This window comes from Chrysemys picta, chromosome 7 (assembly GCF_011386835.1).
Source record: "Chrysemys picta bellii isolate R12L10 chromosome 7, ASM1138683v2, whole genome shotgun sequence".
Lineage (NCBI taxonomy): Eukaryota > Metazoa > Chordata > Testudines > Emydidae > Chrysemys > Chrysemys picta.
The window spans coordinates 54,444,232-54,459,056 of record NC_088797.1 but is presented as its reverse complement, the minus strand read 5'-3'; the positions used below and the strand labels follow the sequence as shown (position 1 = coordinate 54,459,056).

The following is a 14,825-nucleotide window of genomic DNA, read 5'->3' as shown; positions in this document are numbered from 1 at the left end:
GCCAACTCTGTCAGTTTCAGCAAATTCCCAGCTTGACCTGCCTCCCCCGTTTTTCCTAGTGTCATGGACAAATCAGACACTGGCACAGGCTTCAGGGTAAGGGGTGGTTAGTGGCAAGGAACAGTGAAGGCAGGGATTTGCGCCTACCAAAAATCCCAGCTGACAGAAACCCTTCTTGGTCCAGCGCTCCCAATGGTCTCTTAGAAATGAGCCAGTACCCAGGCGACTTCCACCTGGGCATTAACTGTTATCATAAAGGCTGGGGCAGAATTTGCTCTCCTTGTAAGATGAAGATGTTATATTTCTCACCCTGAGATTATTGTATTCCTAGGGAAGGAACTGGGCCAGGTCAGAGTTTGTCGTGTCAGATGGCTGCCTTTCCCCATTTTGTGTCAGTGCTCTTCAAGGGTTATGTGAAAAACCAAACCTTTTGTCACCTGGCCCAGCCATTTAAGTAAATACAACTCAAAAGCAAATAAGAACATGCTAATGGTCCGGGTATTGCCAGGGGTGGTTGTGCAACAGAATGCTGATTTCAGGGAGGCTTCTCTTCTGACTTCTCTTTAGAGCACTAGAATGCCAGCTATAATTGCTTTCTCCTAGCACCAGTGTATGGTTGGGCCACTAGTAGGCTGATTCTCTCTTCTGCTGTAGTGGGTGACTGTAAAGGTACAAAATAGCTTGTTGCAGTAGCTGAGAAACCAAATCTTATGGAACAATATGAAGGGAGCATGCCTGTTTGGGTCTTCCCCCCTCCTGCCTGAAGAGGAAAATCCTGCTTGTTTCAATTTTCTCTTAGCCTCTGATCTGTGTTGACCAGCTACAGGCTTTCAACTAGGAGAAAGCAAGTCCATGTAACATAATATTTCAAATGCTGAATATGGCAAAACAGAAATGTGGGTGGGTGGCAAAGGATTAAACTTAACACTGGCATATGTCTAATAGGTATGAACCCACTTTAGCCTATGTGGCCATACACCTGGCTGATCAGCAACAATATAACTAGATATTCTTCTCCTCCTGATTGAGGTGCTGGCATCTCTTCTCAGGCCTTTTTTTTTTTTTTTTAATTTTCCCTCTGCTATCTTATTTTTTGATTACCTTCTGCTAGCTTATGTATGTTGTGACCCACTGTGCCTGGGATAACCCTCATTGAAAATGCAAAGGTCAGGGCAGGCTGCAAAAGGGAGAGCAGATACTCCCAAAACTAGTGGTTAACACTGAAGTTAAACTCCCCAACCAGTCACAGACTGTGCTTCAGATCCCCCACACTGGTTATCAAGAAACTACAAAAGAAATCACACTGCCCCCTTTATTGCATTCCAGTTCTCTGGATCCCAATCAGCACTTAGGTCCAGTACAGTGAGAAGTTATTTTAAAAAACTCTGTTCACATATACAAACTGTTCTTCTAACCCCAAAGGGTCAGCCATGTTACCAGGTCTGTATAGGTTTGGATCTTACCCAAATACCACGCTGCCAACCAATCCTTTAGCATCTAAAACTAAAGGTTTATTATAAGGAAAAAAGAAAGAACAAGAAGAGAGTTGTGAAATGGTGAAGCAATCCGATACATACGGAGACTTCAAAGTCCACAGGTTCTTAGCAATATTGGTGACTTTGCTGGCTTGAAAGTCCCTCTGGAACACATCCAAAGTTTGGATGGGTCATTCAGTCCTTTGTTCAGAGCTTCATTTGTAGAAAAGTTCCTCCAGAGATACGAAGCAGGATTGAAGACAAAATGGAGATGATGCAGCTGCCTCTTATAGTCTTTTGCCGTGCGGCTTGTACTTCCTTTGTCCCAAACACAAGCTACCCAGCACATGGCATGGAATTTTGGAAAAGCCTTAGTTCTCTATCCACAGACATACCACGTGCCTTGCTGACCCATAAGATGTATTCTCTGGTTCCTTTCAATGGGTTTATTGTACAGTTGATGACCCTTGATGGGCCATTGAACAGGCTAGGCAGTGCTGATGCCAATCTGTCTGGGGGTGTCACCCAGAAACACAGCACAAGGAGGGATAGCTCAGATATACCATACATGTCTAACTCACAATACAAAGATGATACAAACAAGATTATTATACTTGGCAAATCATAACATTTTCACAGATACCTTACATGGCATATCGTGTCAGATTCCTTGCAATTTTATAATATTGGTATCACAAAGTGTTCCACATATTCCATACAGCATCACATATGTGGAGTAGGGGTCACCCAAAGCCATGGGGCTAATGTGATGACGGAGGCAGGCAAGAGGTGGACAAGATAGGTGCCTGGCTGAGGAGGAGTAGGCCAGAATGAATTGAATAGGTGGTCCTCCCATGTCTCTTGCTTTAGATGGAGCCCTATTGCACCACTCTGCTCTCAGTAATTCTGAGAAATGAGCTTCCCCTTTATGCCATAAAGCACGATTCTGTTCTCTATAGGTAGGAGCCTCATTAAATGTCACCAGCACAGTCTAGTTGGGTAACTTGTCCTTCACACGAAGCGGATGTAACAATGGATATATTTAAGTATCTACATTGAGGAAGTACTGGGGACAACAGATAAGGGGAGTGATATAGTATTGGCAAGAGCTACTCTACAAAAATTGCTGATGGTGGTTTCAGGCAGCAAAGGTCAGACATGCTGGCACAGCTTGACAGCACTTACTTTCATATGTGAGATGTGGCTACAGTGGACTGATGGTGGGACCAAATTTTTAATAGAGGAGGGTTTTTTGCTGCTGTTCAAAGAGAGGGCTGGGAATTGGGGAGGCAGGCAGCGGATTGCTCAACTTCCAATCAAAAGCAACTTATTTGTGCAATGCAAATTCAATTACTCGACCCCAGGCTGGATACTCCCATGTGGTAGTCAAACCCTCACTCTTCCCATGTCCAGCTCGATAATGAAAGCAATTAAGTCACCCTGGTCTCAGTCCTGATTCTCACTCTGAAGGAGGAGCTATGAACCGAGGGACTGATTCTGCTGTCATTCAAACCAATGACAAACTCCCAGTGACTTCAGCAGTCTGAGAAGTTAGCAGAGGATTCCCTCCTATCCACACTGACACCCGAACCATTAAAACACAGGGCCCAGTGTGACAGTTGCAGGGGTGAAAGTAACTTAAAGGACTTGCTGGTACTCCGGAGTCCTGAGGAGGGGCGTGGCCTCCACTGGAAGAGGCGGGACCTTTAAATCCCCAGGCCCTTTAAATCAGGATTTAAAGGGCCCAGGGCTAGGGCTATGGTAACAGCAGCTGGGAGCCCCAAGCCCTTTAAATCACCCCCTGAGCTCCCAGCTGCAGAGGTGTCTGGGAGCCTTGTGGTTTGGGGGCGATTTAAAGGGCCCGGGGCTCTAGCTTCTGCTACCGCAGCGGAGCCCTGGGCCCTTTAAATTGCTGACGGAGCTCCGGGGCTCCAGCAGCAGGGCCGGGGGCTCTGGCTGCCGCTACCCTCCAGGGCCCTTTAAATGTCTCCGGAGCCCTGCTGCTGAAGCCCTGGGATAGCGACGGCAGGTCTCCGGTGGCCATTTAAAGGGCCCAGGGTGGTAGAGGCAGCGGGAGCCCTGAACCCTTTCAATAGCCACCAGAGCCCTGCCGCCGCTACCCCAGGGCTCCGGCAGGCTCCAGGGGCTATTTAAAGGGCCCGGGCCCTTTTAAATTGTCCCCGGAGCCCTGGGGTAGCGGCAGTGGGGCTCCAGCAGCGATTTAAAGGGCCCAGGGTGGTAGCGGTGGCAGAAGCCCTGGGCCCTTTAAATCGCCACCCGAGCCCCGCCGCTGCTACCCCAGTGCTCTGGCAGCGGGGCTCTGGCGGCACTTGAAAGGGCCCTGGACTCCAGCCCTTTAAATTGCTGCCTCAGGAAGCCGGTCCATCCCGGTATGGTGCACCAGCTCTTGCAGGCAGGGGTGGCAGGTTTGTAGAAATTTTGGTGGTGCCCAGAACCTGCCCCTGACCAAACTCTGCCCCCCCAAACTCCACCCCCCATCTGCCCAAGGCTCTGGGAGGGAGTTTGGGTAGGGGAGGAGGTCTGGGGTGCAGGCCTTGGGCTGGGACAAGGGACTGGGGTGCAGGGTGCAGGCTCTAGGAAGGAGTTTGGAGATGGGAGGGAGTGTGGAGGGAGGGGGTGCAGGGCTGAGGGCTGTGGGGTGAGGCTGGGGGTGGATTTGGGGTGTGGCTGGGGATGAGGGGTTTGGGGTGTGGGGGGGACTCGGCTGAGGCAGAGGGTTATGGTGCATGGGGATGAGGGCTGGGGCTGGAGTTGAGGGGTTTGGGGTGTTGGAGAGGCTCAGGGCTAGGACAGAGAGTTGGGGTGTGGGGGGATGAGGGCTCTGGATGGGGGTGTGGGCTCTGGGGTGGGGCAGGGCTGGGGATGAGTTTGGGGTGCAGGCAGGCTGCCCTGGGACTGGAGCCAGAGAGGAGGACTCCCCCCAGCCCTCTCCCTGCCGGCAGCAGCGAGCTCTGGGGTAGGGATCCCCTACTCCCCCCCCCCCCCCCCCCGGCAGCACACCCACCCACTGTCACTTCACGTGCTCCTAGGGCCCCTCTCAGGTCCAGGAATCCCCCTCACCTCCCCTGTGGTAGGTGCCATGCCGGGGGGGCTGCCATCACGTGTGCCTCCTCCCCTGCTGTTGCCCCTCACTGTAGCCTCACTGGAGGTGGGGGATGGGGCTGCCCCTTGCCCAGCGTGGGGCAAGAGCAGTGACAGCGGGCAGGGGGGTGGCTGTACAGGTGGAGGGTCCCACCGGAAAATGAAAGGGTCTGAGGGGGAAGGGCAGCCTGCCCTTGCAGCAGTGGAGGCGGGGCACTAGGACCCTGCAGCAGCAGTTAATGCAGGCAGGCAGCATGGAGCTTCAGGGGAGAGACAGCTCCTGGGACCCGGGGAGGTGCACGGGGGCAGCAAAGGGGGGCCAGCCCACACTCAGGGGAGGCGTGGGGGGGGGCAGCAGGTGGGGCCAGGGGGGAGACCCAGCCCCGAACATTTGTGGAGCTGGGCTCCTGGACCCTCAATATTGCTGGAGCCAGGAGGAGGAGTCAGAGAGGGAGAGAATGCTCCATTTTCTTGCCAGTACGGTACTGCACCTTTTCTTACTGGTCCTCCGTACCGGCCCGTACCAGCTTACTTTCACCTCTGGACAGTTGTTACTTAAGCAAAAATTTCATTGATTTCAATGGTCACTTTGCCAAGTGAAGGTGCAGGATCAAGCCTGTGCCTTATGGGTTATGGTTTGTTTGGCCCTTTCCACATGTTGGCCGGGTAAGTCACGTGAACTGGACCTCATTTAAAATGGTTCCACTGATCTTGGATTTCAGGGGCCCAAGACAGAATTATATTTGTCTGGTTAAAAATACTTCTAGAGTTTCCATAGGTCTCCAAGTTTTATGCACTGCTGACCGAAGGGAAGCTAAGACAAGACGGATTTACCAAAAAATTGCTGTTAAAAGTATTAGGTGACTTTGCTCAGTGGAAGAGATCTCAGATTAGAGAACAGGAAGATCTCACTTTGAAAATCTCCAGGCTCTGGTCAAGACCCTCTTTAGGTAAGGTTTATGTAGATTGCTGAAGATGGGGGAAGAGTCTCAGGAGAAGAGAAAGAAAGGAAAGATAGAGGAAGAAGGGGGGATGTAATTCAATTATTCTCCTCTGTGTATATCTTTCTTGACTATCCTATGGGTATGGGATTACTGTGTCTATAGCAAAGCATCGAAATGAAGTCAGGATTTTTACTATATTGTTTTCCTGTGCAAGGTATACCATTTTAGCCTTTTAGCTGCTGGGACCCTGCACTCTCTCCCACAGCCCTGAGCCACCTTCCACACCCCAAACCCCTCATCCCCGGCCCCACCCCAGAGCCCACACCCCCAGCTGGAGCCCTCATCTCCCTCCGCACCCTAACCCCCTGCCCCAGCTCGGAGCCCTCTCCCACACCCCAAACCCCCCAGCTGGAGCCCTGACCCCCCCTCCCTCCTGCACCCAAATCCCCTGCCCCAGCCCGGTGAAAATGAGTGAGGGTGGGGGAGAGCAAGCAACGGAGGGAGGGGGGATGGAGTGAGCGGGACAGGGCCTCAGAGAAGGGGTGGGGCATGAGCGTGGCCTCGAAGAGGGGGCGGGCCTCAGGGCAGGCATGTTCAGTTTTGTGCGATTAGAAAGTTGGCAGCCCTAGAGAGGGGGTCTCCAGCAGTGAGGTTTAGGGGTCTCCCATCCTCTTAATCTCTCTCCAAATCGCCTTTTCCCTGGTCCTCTTCCCCCCCACAGCCGGAAGGGGATTCAAAGGGCATGACTGGCCAAAAGAATGTCACCTGCACTTTTCAAGGTGACTGCTTGCTCTCTTTTCCCCCTCCAGGTCAATGTCTCATGCTCAGCCTGTCCCTTGTGGTCAAGGCACAGAGGCTGGGTATCTTTTCAGGGCAGGTTACTCAGAAGTGACCCGAGCTGTATCTGGTCTAAGATGAGGCACAGCTAGTGGAGCACAATAAATGACAAAACAGTTACAGCAGAGCCCTATATTCTCACATTCTGCTTGGGGGTAGGGAGATGGGGACTGTTCCATAATTTGGCAACCCCTCACAAGTTAGGAGAGCCCCTTAGTCCATTGGCTTTCTGGCTCCCAGAAGCTTGCTGTCTGAATTCTGATTGGCTAGTGGTGGTAGCTATATGCTAGCCTCCAGTGAGTTTTGGATGTCCCTTTCCTTGGGATTTGCAGGTTGGACACTGATTGCCACAGTTTAGAGGGAGTGTTTTTCAGTTTGCTTCCCCTCATCCATGCTCCTTCCCACACATGCGCACATCTCTCCCCATCTTCCCTGGAGGATAAGCCTGGGACAGAAATGCAAACAAGGCAACCGTACATCTTCCTATCTGCAACTCTATGCAATTCCTTTCTAGTTTGGAAGGATTTTCACTTTACGGACCTAATTTGTAACAGGGAGAATTTCAAACGCAGCATTAGTGGGGAAATGAGCCAGACACAGATCATGCCAGCTGAGTCAAGCAGGAGAAGAGGAGATTTTATTTCTATTCATTAATCATTCAGGAAGGAGGGGCTGGCATTCCCCTTTGCTAGCCTCCCCCTCTTGTGCTGACACGTTGGGTATAAGGCACAGAAAATGCAGGCTGGAAGCAGCCAGGTGAAGGATTTAGTGAAGGTTACATTTCAGGGCAAATCATTATTTACAGAATGACAGAAGTGGGTTTTTAAAGACTTTTATTTCTAATTTGCTTTTCTTGCTTTACGAGGCACCCTTATAACCTCTGCTTAGGTGAGATGTGTTAGTCTTGGGCTGGGGTCTGCATCAGCCCCCTCGCCCCCAAAATGGCTGTGAGCCCGTACCATCCCTACGCAGGCAGTGGAGGGTAACACAATACCTCAAGTGCAGAGCAACCACAACATAAGTTTTTCTGCAGCCTCCACTATCTCAGCCCTATGGTTTGAGCATTGGTCAGCCCTATGGAGTTGTGATTCATCAGGCTTTGTTCAGCAGGCTCATGTGTCAATGCCTTTGGCTGTCTGTAGACTCTATAGGTTAAAGCTTTTAGATGTAAGCAGTGTTGGGGGGGCTATTAGGAATTAGCTTGTACTGGGAGGAAGAGCAAACTGCCTAGATCAGTCTAAGGCAGTATCGCATTGGTAGTGCTAGTGCATTATTTTTCGTAACCACTTTGAATTTTATCTGATTTACAGAGAATAATAAGAAAAAATGAAAATGTCTGTAGACAGTGCCTTTTCCAAGTGGAGTAACAGGCTGTATCCCCATTCTATAGCTGGGGAAACAAAGGCACAAAGTGGCCTAAGGTCACAGAGCAAGTTGATGGCCAAGTCAGGGATACCAGGTCCCAGTCTCTCAAGTCTCAGTCCACCAGAGCACAGTTCCCTTAGTGATGCATCTAAGCTGCAAAGATTAGATCCTGATCTGAATTTCCCAAAACTAGGGGTGTTTGAGAGCTTTGATTTGGGATAGGGTTTAAATTTTAGTAGGTGGATGTTTTCAGTATCTGGCATATGGCAGACCCTTCCATTAGTTCTGCATTAAGCTATTATGGAAATATATTGCCTATTTAAGTGATTTAAAGTGGGAGGCAGTTACATGAGCACTTTCTTTTAACACATCTGAAGATCTTTGGATTGGTGTCAAGTGTCCAGGTCAAGCTGTGGGCATGATGCAGTCATAGAAGAGAGGTGTGAAGAGAATAATATCTCATTATTTGGCACCCCTCCATCTGCAGGAAGTGTCCTACTGCAGCTGTGATGGGATACACAGGGCAGCCTAAGGGAAACAATAACTGCGTCACAACGGACAGGGTCTGTCTGAGGTTGATGCACATTGGTGTAAGTTTCCCTCTCTTGCCAGGGGAGGTTCTCTGCCTTGCAAGCCCATACTAGGAGCTCTCTAAATCTTATAAACAATGTATATGTATAACTGACAGCTCAGCTGGGCTTGCTCAACTACTTTATAGCTGTTCCAGCACGCTGAAAAGTAGGATGAGTCCAAAGAATAAATCATTGTTCCCTTGCAGAAGGTTCATAAACTAGGTGTGTCCTGGCTCCAAGGCACGGTTTAACCCAGGGGTCTCAAACATGCGGGCCGCATGGGTTCTTTCGTGCGGCCCACCAAGCTCCCCACGGTCCCCTGCCCCTCTGCCTACCCCATGGCGCCGCGAGCCCCGCACCGCTCCCTGAAGCGGCTGGAACTATGTCCCTGCAGCCGCAGGCGGTGGCGGGGGGGAGGGAGTAGAGGGCTCCGTGCTCTTGCTTCCAGGCACTGTCCCCTGCAGCTCCCATTGGCCGGGAACGGGGAACTGCGGCCAATGGGAGCTTTGGGGGTGGTACCTGGAGGAGCAAGAGCAGCACATGGCGCCGTTTCTCTCCCCCCTCCCCCCCAGGGACTCCAGCGGCTTCGCAGGGCCAGGGCAGGAAGACAGGCAGGGAGCCTGCCCTGGCCACGGTGCGCAGTGCTGCCACCCTGGAGCCGCTCTAGGTAAGTGGCGCCGGGCTGGAGCCCGCATCCCAACTCCCTGCCCTGAGCCCCCTGCCACATCCTGCACCCCAACCCCCTGCTGCACCCCTCACCTCTCTTGCACCCCACACCCCAATTCCCTGCCCTGAGCCGCCTGCCATACCCTGCACCCCTCCTGCACCCCCTGGGGGCAGGGAGGGGGCAGAGTTGGGGTGAGGACTTCGGGGAAGGGGTTGGAATGGGGGCAGGGGCGGGGCCGGGGGCAGCAAGGGGTGGGTGTCAGTGATGTGGCCCTCGGGCCAATGCACTAGTCCTCATGCGGCCCTCATGGTCATTTGAGTTTGAGACCCCTGGTTTAACCTGTGCTTATGTTTCAGATCAGTCCAGTTTTCTCATTTCCTTAGGCTAGTTTCTTAAATAATTGATTAATCCCTGGTTTGATCACTATCCTCTTCCCCTGGGGCCATTAAAGGACCTTGCTTGGTGGTTGCAATGTTGCAAATGAATGTTGTTTAGGACAGGTCTACACTGCAGACCTATATCGGTATAACTACATCGCTCAGGGGTATGAAAAATCCACACCCCTGAGTGACGCAGTTATATCGACCTAACCCCCCACACATGTAGACAGCAGTATGTCAGCAGGGGAGCTTCTCCCGTTGCCATAGCTACCGCTTTTTGGGGAGGTGGATTAACGATGCTGATGGGAGCAGCTGTCCGGTCGGTGTAGGAGCATCTTCCTTAAAGTGCCACTGCACTAGCGCAGTTATGCTGCTGCAGCAGCACTGTGTGTGAAGAGAAGCCCTAAGTTAGGCCCCGATCTTGCAGCTGGATATGTGCATTCCTCCTGACAAAGTCCGTCAAGCTTTGTGTGGGCGCAGGGATCCACCTGCTCTGGCCTGACAGCAGTACAGGGCCTGAGACCCAGACCCTCAAAGGTATTTGGTGCCTGACTCCCATTGGAGTCAAGGGGAATTAGGTGACTAGGGCCATAGGCACAGACTCCGTGGGTGCTCCAGGGCTGGAGCCCCTATGGGGGAAAAATGGTTTTGCTGAGCACCCACTGGCAGCCGCCCTATCAGCTCCCCCCAGCCCCTCCTGCCCACTGGCAGGACCCATGGAGCAGTGCATCCCCCCTGCCTCCCTGAGCCTCCTGCCCGCCTCCTGCAGCTGTTCCGTAGCATGCTGGAGGCTGGGAGGGAGGCGGGAGGAGTGAGGATGCAGCGCGCTCTGGGGCGGGGGTGGAACTGAGCAGGAAGAGGCATGGCAGGGTGGAGTTGGGGCGGGATGGGGTGAGGGTGGGGCCTGGGGGGAAGGGTGGAGTGGGGGCTGGGGCAGAGCCGGGGGTCGACCACCCCCCAGCAATTTGAATAGTCGGTGCCTGTGACTAGGGCTATGGCTCACTACACCTTCTGTGTCTCAGTGGTGTGAATAACCTCCCCCCGTTCCCTGAGCGACATAAGTTACACTGACCGAAGCGCTGGTGTGCACAGCACTATGTCCGTGAGAGAGCTTCTCCCACCCACACGGCTTCTGCCGCTTGCGGAGGCATAGATGCTGGAACAATTTGTATAGTGGAGGTGCTGAAAGCTATTGAATAAAACTGTAAACTCTGTATATGATGGAAACCACTTCAAACCAGGGGGTGCGGCAGCACCCCTCGTTCCAGTACCTACGCGTGGAGGTGGTTTATTATGCTGATGAGCGCGCTCTCCTGTCAGCATAGAATGTCTTCACCAGACATGCTGCAGCGGCGCAGCTGTACCACTGTAAGTGTAGACATGCAACACTTTAAGTGCAGATACCTTTGTGAATCTGGGCCTCAGTTTCTAAATTCTCCTTTTAACATAAAGTGGAAAAAATAAGTAATTTAGTTCATCAGTCTGAAATGTAAAATTTTAGACTTTTTCTCTGTTTTCCTCTATTAATATTGCACTAGCGGTACTTCTGCATAGTGCCTTTTCTCCCACGAGCTCAAATTGCTCTATACACACTTAGCGGATGGCTACACTTGCAAGTTAGAGTGCGTTAAAGCAGCCCTGGGCACCCTAACTCCCAACCTGTCCACACTAGCAAGGCACTTAGAGCGCCTGGACTCTGCAGCTGGAGCGCTCCTGGTAATCCACCTCCATGAAAAGCATAACGCTTGTTGCGCCTTGGCCCCAGCGTCAGTGTGAACGAGGTGTTGTTGCATTATTGCGCTTTGATCGGCCTCCAGAAACGTCCCATAATCCCCTTAAGTCAAGTGGCCACTCTTCTCATTGTTTTGGAATTGGCTGTAGGAATGCGGATATGCCCTTTCAAAGCTCCGTTTCTGACAGCCAGCATGCTTATCTGCTCTGGGACAAAGCAAGCCATTAGTGTGGAATGTTGCTTGCTGTGAGTGTGTGAGAGAGAGGCAGGGGAAGAGGGGGGTCTGAACTTACAAGACAGCATGCTAACACACTCTCAGCACCCCAAAAACCCCTCTCTCTCCCCCCCACTTACACACAACACACTCCCTGTCACACCCCACCCCCTGCATTTGAAAATTATGTTGCAGCCACTTGAACGCTGGGATAGCTACCACAATGCACTGCTCTTTGTGGCATTGCAAGAGCTGCTAATTTGGCCACACCAGTGTGCTTGCAGCTGTCAGTGAGAACAGTCTGCAGCACTTTCCCTACTGCGCTCTCCGAAGCCTGGTTTAACTCAAAGCGCTCTACATCTGCAAGTGTAGCCATGCCCTTATTAAGGCTTGCAATCTCTGGTAAGCTTAGTCAGGGATCACTTGACCCAGCACTGAATGCACTCACCTCTGAGGAAAAGCACAGCAGCTGTTTAGCAGGGCAACAGTTTAGGACAAGAAGCCAAGCATAGTGTTGAGCTGAAAGAGCAAAGTGAATTTAAGGGAGACAGACTGTAACTAGCTGAACTGGAATTATGCTAGGATGCTGTGGTGAATGCCACTGCTTTTACCGCACCTTCTGTAAACTCTGTAATTACTACAGGTGTTAATGAGCTCGGTTTAGCATCTGACGTAGGGCTGTCAAGCGATTAAAAAAAGTTAATTGTGATTAATTGCACTGTTAAACAATAATAGAGTACCATTTATTTAAATATTTTTGGATGTTTTCTACATTTTGGAATATACTGATTTCAATTACAACACAGAATACAAAGTGTACCATGCTCACTTGATATTTATTTTTGATTACAAGTATTTGCACTGTTTAAAAAAAAAAAGGAAAGAAATAGTATTTTTCAGTTCACCTAATACAAATACTGTAGTGCAGTTTCTTTATCGTGAAAGTTTAACTTACAAATGTAGAATTATGTACAAAAAAACTGCATTCAAAAACAAAATATTGTAAAATTTTAGAGCCTGTGAGTCCACTCAGTCCTATTTCTTGTTCAGCCAATCACTCAGACAAACAAGTTTGTTTACATTTCCAGGAGATAATGCTGCCCACATCTTGTTTACAATGTCACCTGAAAGTGAGAACAGGTGTTCTCATGGCACTGTTGTAGCCAGCGTCACAAGATATTTACATGCTAGATGCGCTAAAGATTCATATGGCCCTTCAACCACCATTCCAGAGGACATGTGTCCATGCTGATGACGGGTTCTGCTCGATAACAATCCAAAGCAGTGCGGACTGACTCCTGTTCATTTTCATTTTCTGAGTCAGATGCCACCAGCAGAAGGTTGATTTTCTTTTTTGGTGTTTTGGGTTCTGTAATTACCGCATCGGACTGTTGCTCTTCTAAGACTTCTGAAAGCATGCTCCACACCTCGTCCCTCTCAGATTTTGGAAGTCACTTCAGATTCTCAAACCTTGGGTCGAGTGCTGTAGCTATCCTTAAAAATCTCACATTGGTACCTTCTTTGCATTTTGTCAAATCTGCAGTGAAAGTGTTCTTAAAATGAACATGTGCTGGGTCATCATCTGAGACTGTTATAAAATGAAATATATGGCAGAATTCAGGTAAAACAGAGCAGGGGACATACAGTTCTCCCCCAAGGAGTTCAGTCACAAATTTAATTAACACATTTCTTTTTAATGAGTGTCATCTGCATGCAACCATGTCCTCTGGAATGGTGACCGAAGCATGAAGGGCATACGAATGTTTAGTGCATCTGGCACGTAAATATTTTGTGACGCCGGCTACAACAGTGCCTTGAGAACAGTGCCAGTTCTCACTTTCTGGTAACATCATAAATAAGAAGGGGGCAGCATAATCTCCTGTAAATGTAAACAAACTTGTTTGTCTTAGCGATTGGCTGAACAAGAAGTAAGACTGAGTGGACTTGTAGGCTCTGAAGTTTTACGTTATTTTGTTTTTTTGAGTGCAGTTATGTAACAAAAATTCTACATTTTGTAAATTGCCATTTCATGACAAAGAGATTTCACTACAGTATTTGTTTGAGGTGAATTGAAAAATACTATTTCTTTCATCATTTTTACAGTGCAAATATTTATAATCAAAAATAATATACACTTTGATTTCAATTACAACCCAGAATACAATATATCTGAAAATGTAGAAAAACATTCAAAATATTAAATAAATTTCAATTGGTATTCTATTAACAGTGTGATTAAAACTGTGATTAATCGCAATTAATTTCTTTGAGTTAATCACATGAGTTAACTGCGATTAATCGACAGCCCTATTCTGACCTAAAAGATGAGGCCCTCCAGCGATGCTGTGCCCTCATCGATGTGCTGGTTAGGTCAGCACTATGACCTTAGCCACATCCCATTGACCTGACTGGGAGTCTTTCCATTTACCTCAATGGGCTTTGAAACAGGCCTATAGTGCAGGTGTCTCCCATGCCCTCTGCATGCTGGCTGCCTTGTGAGATGTGACAGAATTGGGGGTGACAGATTCTTCCTAAAAGTGAGGAGGGAGGCCCCACCCCCTCTGTGGCCCCGCCCCTCCGCTTTCCCCCCAAGATCCCAGCCAGCCCAGAAGCCGGAGCCAGGCCGGGGAGTGGGGGCCTCCACCTGCCCCGGGTTGAGGTTGAGAGTAGCCCCGCACCCAAGGCAGATGGAGGATCCGTGGCTCTCCACAGCTGCCCATATGGCTCTTTCCCCTACCTGGCTCCGGCTTCTGGTCTGGCCTGGGGACGTGGCCCCGGGGGCCATGGTGAGAACGGCACAGGCAGCTGTGGGGACCCTTTATCTGCCCTGGGCGGTGGACTGGGGTGGGAATGCTCTCTGGCCTCCCCACCCTTGGCAGGTGGAGGGTCTGCGACTCCCTAGAGCTGCTCGGGCTCCCCGTGCCGCTCTTATCCAGGCTAGGCTTCAGCTTCTGGCCTGACTGGGGGGCAGGGCCTTGGGGGGGGGGGGGGGGGGGGGAAGCAGAAGAGGGGGAAGGATAGCTCAGTGGTTTGAGCATTGGCCTGCTAAACCCAGGGTTGTGAGTTCAATCCTTGAGGGGTCCATTTGGGGATTTAGTTGGGGATTAGTCCTGCTTTGAGCAGGGGGTTGGACTAGATGACCTCCTGAGGTCCCTTCCACCCTGATATTCTATGAAGAGCAGGGGGCCATGCCCGTGGCGAAAAGTGGGGGGCCATGGCCCCTTGGCCCCCCTCTGTTCCAGTTCCCCTGGGCAGGATCACAACACAGGCTGGTACAGAACCTTGCAGGTGCAGAGACAGAACCATCCATTGCCCCAGGTGATAAAGAAGTGTGCTCATTGCTCAGAGTAGAGGACATCTAGCTCGCATCTCCTCTGGAGTCCAGAGAAGTGGGTCCTGCAGTGCATCAATGAATCATTTTGCTAGTGTTAAAGAAATGGAAATGTGGAAGAGGTGCCTGAGTGCATGTCAGTGCTCACAGTGGGGCACAGTTCTGCATAAGCTAGGCAAAACCCAATAGAAGCGCCGATGTGCCTG

At 50.6% G+C, this 14,825-nt stretch overlaps 1 protein-coding gene across 8 annotated transcripts in view; it reads left to right on the top strand.

Moving 5' to 3' along the window:
• The window catches only part of PDLIM1 (PDZ and LIM domain 1), a 91,357-nt gene that overhangs the window by 17,780 nt on the left and 58,752 nt on the right, over positions 1 to 14,825 (top strand). Inside the window, exon 1 of one of the 8 annotated variants that reach the window (XM_024107990.3) lies at positions 5,505 to 5,527. The exons of the other annotated variants lie outside the window; for them this stretch is intronic. The gene's annotated coding sequence lies outside the window, so the exon portion shown is untranslated. Of the gene's footprint in view, positions 1 to 5,504; positions 5,528 to 14,825 lie in introns of those variants that run through there. 8 annotated transcript variants of the gene reach the window in all.